A 10,797-nucleotide genomic window follows, 5' to 3' on the forward strand; every position below is an offset into this window, starting at 1 on the left:
CTTTTTATTAATAATTTGAGCACACAAAGGCAGTGAACCTGTCTTTAAGTGGTATAGATTGATAAGTAAGGTATCGAACTCAGGGAACAGAAATTAAACTAATAGCTAATTTTAACTAAAACAAATAATAAAAGTAAATGGTTTTTCTCTAGTTTTGCAAGACTAGAAACTTAACAAATTAAATTTAACTAATTAACTAAAGCAACAACTATTCACCAAATTTGATAAAGATGTTTCTATTTAGGTTCAACCAATTCACTCCTATGGTTATTTAAGTTAAGATAGATTAATTGATATTGGTTACCAATGATAATAGTTAGGTTCATGTTCATTACTCCTAACCCTTAGACAATTAACTAATTTAAGCGTTGATCAAGTGTTTAAACTAATTAATTCCCTAGATTAATTATTTGGGTTAAATAAGATTTGTAATGGTCAATTAAGTTATTAATTCAATTAACCTCTTGTTGGTGGTTTCTCAACAAGCTCACACATTAATCTTCCTATTTTCTTATTAATCTTAGTTTCATAATCATTACTTCCAAGCATACGTTTTAGCATTCACATAGACATATGAGGTTAACAATTAAGTGATGTTCATGCAACCTAATTGCCTTCCAATTAACAGAAAATAGTAGTGATTAACACATAAGGTTCTTTAACAAACTTAATTTAACAAATCACCATTAGACAATTAAACAAAATTCAATAATTAACCATAGGAGTTCTTTGGTATTCCCCAAACAGAAACAAAAACGAGTTTAGCTCATAGTTGCAGTAGAAACAAACAAAGAAACAAAGTTTAAGAAAGCAAACATGTTTAATTCCTAAGTCTAAGTGGTAGAATTAACCTAATTGCTTGAATTCTTCCAACTCTTGAAGCTTAGGGTTCTTCAATGCCTTCTGAATCTTTTTGTCGCAGGTAATTCTCCCAAAATTCGCCAGAAATTCTATCCCAAGTGATCAGGATTCGTCTTATAAAGATATCTCAAAACAGAGGCTACTCGGCGAGTAGCAGAATCAACTCGCCGAGTAGGTCAATACTTATCCGTCTTCAGGTTAGCAGTCGTACATATCTTCTAGTATCTCATCGTGTACTCGCCGAGTAGGGCCGAGGTACTCGCCGAGTAGGTCATTCTTGGCACCCTTTAATCTTCTCTTGCTTTCCTTTTCTCCTTTTTACATCCAAGCATATCTTTTGGGCTGAAAACACAATTCAAAGCATTTTAAGTACCTTTTGTCCAAATTATTCTCATAATTAACCAAAAATAACTAAGAATATATGTTAAATAATTAACTAATTATGCACATATCAAAATACCCCACACTTGACTTTTGCTTGCCCCCAAGCAAAACTATGTTTTAAACACATTAAAATCACATTAATAATTCCAATCCTTCCCAGCCATTATGCCAAGACCGCAACGCATGCATTTGTGTCTAATTCCTAAAAAACCCCCATACTCCAAATACTCACAATCCTCATAAACATTCGCCCACTCACCCCGAACTATGCTCATTTTATGCAACCCTCCGAATCCATCCTCAGAAAACCTCTTTACCCTCAAGGTATTTTTAATTGAGCAACCCAAGCATACATAATCTAGATAATTACAATTAATGATACCACATTGGAGCTCTTTGGAATTCTTCACTTCTTTGACATTTGATCTTTGATATCTTCAAATTCACCAACTTTGTTGCTTGATTTTTGGTATCTTCAACTTTTTGAATTTCTTCGAATTTCCGATCTTCATATTTGACATTTGACTTTGATGCTCCAAAAATTCTTCAAACTTTTTCTTGTAATTCTCTCTTTTTTTTTTTACATGTATTCCTCACTTTTTTCACTCAAATCCCTACATGCTTAAGCAGGGGCGCTCAATCTCAACCTTTATTGGCTAATGATAAAAATCTTCCTGGATACATTTCAGGTTTAGGCTGTAAAACATATTACATCCCTCAGGCTGAGCAGGGTCGTGTTTTTGTCTCATGATTTCACTGGAATAAGGAAGCCACAAATGCACTAGAACGTGTATAGGCTCAACTAAACATTTGGGTTCTCATACAATTATTAACACAACTTTAATATGGAATCCTAATTTTTACCAAAATTTTCTAATTTAAGACCTAAGCATTTTAAATATTCAACAAGTTAAACATTAGCCTAAATTAAGATTCTAAGTGTTCTAAGATGTGACTAACCCCCTACCCCACACTTATTTTATGCAATGCCCTCATTGCATATTATACAAAAAAAATGCAATTAGAGAGAAAGTTGGAACAAACTCCCCTGGGGTAGCAGTCGCTAGGTTGACACTCTCGTCTTCAACTCCATCTTCTAGTGACTTTAACCATGGGAACAGCTCATCCATGGCATGGGTGTCATATGTCTCGTGTGGTTGATAGCTCGAAAACTCCAAGGAAAATTGGTTGTTGCACAAGTCGCAGTAGTAGTGCACAAAGAATGTATGAATGGCACATGAACAATAACCAGAACAAAGAAAAATTCCTCCTGCAGCAGGCTACTCGGCGAGTATGCGAGTAAACTCGGCGAGTAGGATGTATCGGACAAGCAGATCGCACAGAAGCAGATGTACTCGCCGAGTAGTATTAGTGCACTCGGCGAGTAGAGCATATAATTCCAGAAATTGTCTAATTGCTGGCTTTCTTTACTCTAGTGTTGTCATGCAAATATAAATGCACTCTCCAAGAACTCTCTAAACAGCAGCACTCTAATAAATTCTCGATTAGTACGGACTCAACCCTAGGAACAAAACTCCATAAGCATCCCTAAAAGCTCTTATTCCTCGCTTAACCATTCCTAAATAGCATGCATCCTAGCTTCAATACCTGAAAAGAAAACTAACAGTAACACTAAAATTCAAACCACTTCACCAAGTCCCAAGTTCACAATTGTTTTTTTTTTTTTTTTTTTTTTTAAACAAACATCACAAACAAAACAAATAAAAATAAAATCTTCATTCCTCATCGTCCATCCCAGCTCCTCCAGCTCCACTTCCACCTTCTCCACTCCTTCGTTGCATCCGTTCGTCCCAATTCATTATGTACGGATAACCGGGTCCCGGCCGCGGGGCAATGTGCATTTGTTGGAAAAGATAATCAAAGGATTGATTGGTGTAATTGACTCCTTGCCCTATATCATCCAAGTATCGCCGATACTCCACTTGGTTCCACCCTTCATTATCCTCCACCGGAATCATCGGTGGGTCTTCACGTACCCGCTCGTTCCTTGGCCTAACCCGCCTTCCGGGCTCTTCTGGGACCGCCGGCTCATCTTCATTTGGAATAGTAAAGGAATCACCAAATTTCTCCACTATCCGAGCCCTCCTATAGAGTGCCGTATTGAACGGAGGAGGGTGGATAACCGTTAGCATTTGGGCTTGCGGTAATTCCAAAATCCCAAATGATCGCGCGAGCCTCGTGATGAACATACCCCCATTGATCTTCGAGTTGATTTTTTCCTTAACTGCTCCCTCCGCAAGAAATTTAGCAATGCAATATGGGAGATTGCAGAAAACATCGGGGGTGATGATACTCCACATATAAAAGATATCAAGGGTGGGAACTTTATCCCCATCCTTTCGCATGTTGATTGTGCTTGCAATGAATCGGTGAATGAGTCGATGGATTGGAGAACGAATATGCCCTTCTTGAGCAGTGGAAGGTATATAGACCCGGTTAGCAATTGTACTCCACCATGTTGATTCCACCACCCCCTCGGGAAGTTCTTTGTAGGTATTTTCCAAGAAGGCTTCAAAGTAGTCCGTCATCGCCATATCTTGATCGTAGATGCCCAACCGCCAAGAGAACTCAACCATGCTGCATTGTCGCATCTCTCCTCCCAAAGAAAACGAGATCGTGTTTGGATTGTAATATTCACTCCCACCTCGGAATGAAATAGTAGTAAAGAATTCCCAGCACAACTCCGCATATACTGGCTCTTGTATTTTAAATAATTGCAGCCAACCATAACAAGTGATGTTGGCATAACCCAAGTTACAATCTTTTACCAAATATGGAGTAAGTTCCTCTTCCAAGCCGACATTACCCATCCATCCCCAATCCACTGCAGTGGGCAAGTGAATTTCTTTCTGTCGCAGCGCTTCCAACCTGTTTAGGGCTCGAGTTTTGGAGGATTTAGAGGTAATTTGTTGAAAGGCTAACCATGGCATATCACCATGGCCTCCTCCTCTTGATGATTGTCCTCTCCTTGCCATGCTCCCTGTAAAAACATAACAAAAACACAACAACAAACAACACCCCATAAATAAAACAGAAAATTTTTCATCTTTGCGAGACCTACTCGCCGAGTACGCGAGCATACTCGCCGAGTAGTATGAACACTCGGACAGATTCGAAATCGAAGCTGTGTAGTCTGCGAATTAGTCCAATTTATCCATAGGGGTTTTTCGTAATTGTGTTTCTAACCACATATGTTGAAGAAATTACACCAAATATCCCCTAATTCCTGAGTAAATCAAGGCCCTAGAAATTGTGAAAAACTCCCCAAATCCGAAAATATACCAAATGTGGGGAAATAGGTGACAAAGACTGGACCTTTCATGAAATTAAAGAGTAAAAATGTTACCTTGGTGCTTGAATTAAGAGAAATTGGAAGAAAATTGACTAGATCTTGAGGAACTTCTTGGGAGGTGGCTGAGAGAAACTGCTCGGCGAGTATGGGGGTGAAGTGTTGAACAAAAGCAGTTTTTACAGATTTTATTTTACTGGGTTTAAACCGTATACTCGCCGAGTACGGACGCGTGTTGTGAAGTTTTAGCTGTATACGAGCATCTACTCGCCGAGTGTAACCGATATACTCGCCGAGTATATGTCTCAGATTGAAAAAATTTACGTTTTTGCCAATTTTACTATGTGATTTCCTTTATTTTAGCCTTTCCACCCCACACTTTCAGTAGAGCTTGTCCTCAAGCAATTAGAGAAGTAGAATGAAAAACTAGAAATGAAAAAAAAAAAAAAAAAAAAAAAAAAAAACAATACGAAAAATAAAGAGCGGGAAAAAAATGCAAACGTGAAGCTCGGGTTGCCTCCCGAGAAGCGCTTCTTTTGATGGAGTCATTAGTTGGACTCCGCCCCTTTTATGTTTTTGCGATTCCGCACAGCAGGAGCTCCTCCATTCCTTCATTGCGGGGGACTCCTTCTTCATATTTCTTCACTCGATGGCCATTGACTTTAAATGGCGTGCCATCTCTCGAGATCAATTCAATAGCCCCATGAGGAAACACCGTCTTGACCACAAATGGACCATCCCACCTGGATTTAAGTTTTCCCGAGAAGAGTTTTAGGCGGGAATTGAAGAGTAGTACTTTTTGGCCTTCATGGATGTCCTTGCTTTTGATTCTTAGGTCATGCCATCTCTTGGTCTTTTCTTTATAAAGCCATGAGCTAGAATAGGCTTCATTTCGTAGTTCTTCAAGGGCATTCATTTGCATTAAGCGGTTTGTCTTCATTTCTTCCATGTCAAAGTTACATCTTTTTAGCGCCCAATATGCCTTGTGCTCGATTTCAACCGGTAAATGGCATTGCTTTCCATAAACTAACCTATATGGTGTAGTACCAATAGGTGTTTTGAAAGCGGTACGGAACGCCCATAGCGCGTCATCCAATTTATCCGACCATTCCTTGCGATTACTTCCCACCGACTTCTCCAAGATACGCTTCAAAGCTCGATTGGTAACTTCCGTTTGCCCACTCGTTTGCGGGTGGTATGATGTGGAGAACTTATGGGTCACCCCATATTTCTTGAGCACCTTGTCCAATTGATCATTGGCAAAGTGTGTACCACGGTCACTAATTAAGGCCTTTGGAACACCAAACCGGGAGAATAGTCTTTTCAAGAAGCGTACCACTACCCGTCCGTCGTTTGTAGGTAAAGCCTGCGCCTCCGCCCATTTTGACACATAATCCACCGCCACGAGAATGTACTTGTTTCCTTTGGATGTGGGGAATGGCCCCATGAAGTCTATGCCCCACACGTCGAACACCTCGCACACTTGAATGCTATGTTGTGGCATTTCATTACGGGAGGAAATGTTTCCCACCCTTTGGCAAGCATCACATTCTTTGACATATTGGGCTGCATCTTTGAAGATTGTTGGCCAATAAAACCCAATGTCAAAGATCTTCTTCGCGGTATAGTGTGCGCCATGATGTCCTCCCGTGGGTCCGCTATGGCATTGCTCTAGTATTTTTCGACTCTCCTTTCCGAACACACATCTTCTTATAATCCCGTCCGCGCAACTTCGGAAGAGGTATGGATCGTCCCAAAAGTAATATTTGATCTCTGAAAAGAATTTCTTCTTTTGCTGACTACTATACTCCTTCGGGACGTAATTTGTAGCTAAGTAGTTAGCTATATCCGCGAACCATGGTTCCTCTCCCACGGACACCATAATGTATTCATCCGGGAAGTCATCTCCATCTTTATCTTCTTGCAATGTCGGGTTCTCGAGCCTAGATAAATGATCGGCAGCTACGTTCTCCATTCCCTTCTTATCTCGTATCTCTATATCGAATTCTTGAAGAAGCAGCACCCATCGTATTAGTCTTGGCTTGGCATCCTGTTTGGAAAACAAATACTTGATAGCCGAGTGGTCAGTAAAAACAGTGGTTTTAGATAAAACCAAATAAGGGCGAAATTTATCGAAAGCATAAACTACGGCTAACAGTTCTTTTTCAGTAGTGGTATAATTCTCTTGGGCAGGATTCAAGGTCTTGCTTGCATAATAAATGGGTTGAAAATGCTTGTCAACCCTTTGTCCAAGGACGGCTCCTAGTGCATAGTCACTCGCATCACACATGATCTCGAAGGGTAAGTTCCAATTTGGTGCTATAATGATTGGGGCATTAGTTAATTTTTCTTTTAAAAAGTCAAATGCCTCTAAACACTCTTTAGTGAAATTAAAGGGTGCATCTTTTAACAATAATTGTGTTAGAGGTTTCGTAATTTTAGAAAAATCTTTAATAAAACGCCGGTAAAAGCCTGCGTGTCCCAAAAAGCTTCTAATGCCCTTCACATTAGTTGGCGGGGGTAATTTAGCGATGGTGTCTATCTTTGCCCGATCCACCTCAATCCCCTTTTTAGAGACTTTATGTCCCAATACTATACCCTCCTTGACCATGAAATGACACTTTTCCCAATTTAGGACCAAGTCGGTTTTGTCACATCTAGCAAGCATCGAGTCAAGATTTGTAAGGCAGTCATTAAAAGAAGATCCAAATACAGAGAAATCATCCATAAAGACCTCCATGAATTTCTCCACCATATCATGGAATATGGCGGTCATGCACCTTTGAAATGTCGCAGGTGCATTGCATAAGCCAAATGGCATGCGTCTATAGGCGAAGGTCCCACTGGGGCATGTAAAGGTGGTCTTTTCTTGGTCCATTGGGTCTATGGGTATTTGGAAATACCCGGAAAACCCATCTAAGAAGCAATAGTAGCTATGGCCCGATAGTCTTTCTAACATTTGGTCTATGAAAGGAAGGGGAAAATGGTCTTTGCGAGTGGCATCGTTTAGCTTGCGATAATCGATGCACACTCGCCAACCGGTTACCGTTCGCGTTGGAATTAACTCGTTCTTGTCGTTGGTAATGACCGTCATTCCTCCTTTTTTGGGCACCACCTGGACCGGACTCACCCATGGGCTATCGGAGATGGAATAGATGATTCCTGCATCCAAAAGCTTGACCACCTCCTTTTTGACGACTTCTTGCATGTTCGGGTTTAATCTTCTTTGATGCTGCACCACCGGCCTGGCTCCTTCTTCTAAGTTGATTTTGTGAGAGCAGTAGGATGGACTTATTCCCTTTATGTCGGAGATGCTCCACGCGATGGCTTTCTTTCTTTTCTTCAGTACCCGTACAAGCTCTTCCTTTTCTGTCTTGGAGAGATCTGAGGCTATAATTACTGGCTTCTGATTTCCTTCTTCCAGAAAGGCGTATTCCAGATGGTTAGGCAGTGTTTTGAGCTCCAATTTAGTGTTCATAGTGGCGTACTCGCCGAGTGCAGGTATGGTACTCGGCGAGTTCATGGCGGCATTTGCGACTGCTGACTTTTCTTCAGGTGTACTCGGCGAGTAGATCGGGTCTACTCGGCGAGTAGGGCTTTCAGCTTGGTTTTTGAGTTCTTCATACTCTGCTTCCTCCAACAGTCTTTCAATCTCTAGTAAATCTTTCTCTGGATCAAATACTTCTTCAAAAGCTGCAACCTTGCTGGAATCTTCAGGTATGTCTCCTTCCAATAACTCGTCAAGCATGTCGATTGAGAACGCCGTGTCGTCACTACTCCTTGAGTACTTCATGGCTTGGTCTACCCCGAATGTTACTGAGTCATCCCCAACTCGCAATGTGAGCTTTGAGTCTCTCATGTCTACGATGGCGCTAGCGGTGTTGAGGAAGGGTCTTCCAAGGATGATTGGTACTTGCGGATCCGCCTCCATGTCAAGAATGATGAAGTCAGCCGGGAAGACAAACTTGTCTACTTTCACTAATAGATCTTCACATATGCCTCTTGGGAAAGTAACCGTCTTGTTTGCTAAATGAATTGCCATCCGAATTGGCTTTGGCTCTGGGAGGTCCAACTTTTTGAAGAACGAGTATGGCATAAGGTTTACACTCGCTCCCGAATCAGCTAAAGCATGAATTGCTGCCAAGTTGCCAAATTGGCAAGGTAAAGTTAAGCTCCCCGGATCACCCTTCTTCTTTGGTAGTTTGTTTAGCATGGCTGCGGAGCAATTCTCATTCAATACTACTTTCTGCACCTCTTCCATCTTTCTTCTATTAGTGAGGAGTTCCTTAAGGAACTTTGCGTACTTGGGCATTTGCATGACGGCTTCGATGAAAGGAATGTTTATTTGAAGAGTTTTAATATGATCAAGGAATTTCTGATACTCCTCTTCCTGCTTCTCCTTCTTGGCTCGGGCTGGGTACGGCATTGGAGGCTGGTAAGGTTTGACGGGTGGCTGATCATGCGGTTTTTCAGATGTACTCGCCGAGTACATCGGTCCTACTCGGCGAGTAGATCTCTCAGATTGTGAATGTTGGTTCTCAGCTTGTGCTTCCGTTTCTTCCTTCTGTGAGTCCTTATTCTCTTCAGTGCGAATGGGGGCCAGGGGAGTAATAACCTTCCCACTTCTTGTGGTAATAATGTTCACTTGCGCGCCTCGTGGGTTGTTCTCGGTTTTGCTAGGAAGTTCACCCGGTGACCTTTGGTTTAATTGTTGAGCGAGTTGCCCAAGCTGAGTTTCTATATTATGGATGGATGCTTGCTGATTCCTGAGCATTGTTCTTGTTTCTTGGATAGCAGCATCGTGGTCACTGTGTCTTTTCTCGGAAGCAGCCACAAATTTAGTTAGCATCTCTTCTAAGCTTGGCTTCTTCTCTTGCACCGGCTCCTCTTTTTGGTAGAATCCTCTCCCTTTTTGCCTATACTTCTCCTCCTTGGCCTTCTTGTACTCTTCATAAGGCAACCACTCCTTCTTCGGTTTTCGCCAGTCTTCTTCATATCGGTCACCGCTCGAATAGCATGCTCGTGCCTTTTTGTTGCCGTGCTCATCCAAATCACAATCTCTAGTGAGGTGAGGTCCATTGCAATTCTCGCAACCCACCCGTATGGCATGGATCGTTTGATCCATTTTATCCATTCTTCTATCCATGGTTTTTAACATGGCCATGACCGCGGATAAATCTTCAGTAGCAGCATATGCGGCTCCCCTCGTGACATCATTCCTTGGGTTGTGGTATTCTCTAGAGTGTTTAGAGAATTCTTCAATTAATTCTTTGATTACCGGGGGTGGCTTCTTCGTAAGTGGGCCTTGTGAGTCTAGCAGCTGCCGGGTCGTAACATTGACTCCATCATAAAAGATGGACACTTCTTGTTGGCTATTTAGATCATGGTGTGGGCAATTTCGTAGTAGACTTTTGTACCTCTCCCATGCTTCATACAACGACTCTCCAGCTTGTTGTTCAAAATTTGCAATGGCCTTCTTGAGCTTGGCTATTTTTGATGGTGGGCAAAAGTGATCTATAAATTCTTCCTTCATTCTGGCCCAAGTAGTGACTGACCCAGGAGGAAGTGATTTGAGCCAGTCTTTAGCAGCACCCTTGAAGGTTACTGGAAGCATCCTAAGCAGCTGAGTTTCGCGGGTAACATTTGGAATGTTGAAGTAATCAGCAACATCATTTACTTCATCCAAATGTTTGTAGGCGTCTTCATGATCTTTCCCGTGGAAAGGTATCTCCTTGAGTGAAGCTAGGATATGACCTTTTAGCTCAAAGGTGGCAGTTGCGGGAATTGCGGGTTGCACAAGTCCCGGGCCATGGTCGTCGCGCATCCTCTTCTTCCATTCTCCCATGGGAATTTCATCAATGTTAGCCATAGTGAATGCTAATTCTTCCTCCTCTTCGGTGTCTTGCTCGTAAGTTGCCTCGTCTTCTTCCTCGGTTTCGTATCTAATTTCTTCTTGAATTGGCTCTTCAATTATTAAGGAAGCGCTTGAAGCTCCGGATTTGCTGCTCTTCTTTTTTCCGAAAACAGTCTTCAAGTTGGACAATGGTGATTTCTTTGGTGTGCTTGAACTCTCCACGTCCTTCCCTTTGTTTCTTTTCAATTCGGATTCGGGGTCTTCAAACGGGGGTACCAGTGGCGTGTTTGCTCCTCTGGTCATGAAAGTCCTGAAATTAATCAAATAAAAGCGTAAAAAGAACAAAAAAAATTGCAAACAACTAAAAGAAAAAAAATCTAAATGAGCT

The 10,797-nt window shown here is 41.6% G+C and overlaps 1 non-coding gene across 1 annotated transcript; it reads left to right on the forward strand.

Annotated features, from left to right (window-relative positions):
• Positions 1–9,933: 9,933 nt before the first annotated feature.
• Positions 9,934–10,040, forward strand: LOC128132547 (small nucleolar RNA R71). The gene has a single exon (XR_008230591.1). It is a non-coding gene; the product is annotated as a small nucleolar RNA R71 (small nucleolar RNA).
• Positions 10,041–10,797: the final 757 nt, after the last annotated feature.

The sequence above is a fragment of the Lactuca sativa genome, chromosome 2 (assembly GCF_002870075.4).
Source record: "Lactuca sativa cultivar Salinas chromosome 2, Lsat_Salinas_v11, whole genome shotgun sequence".
NCBI classification, from domain to species: Eukaryota; Viridiplantae; Streptophyta; class Magnoliopsida; order Asterales; family Asteraceae; genus Lactuca; species Lactuca sativa.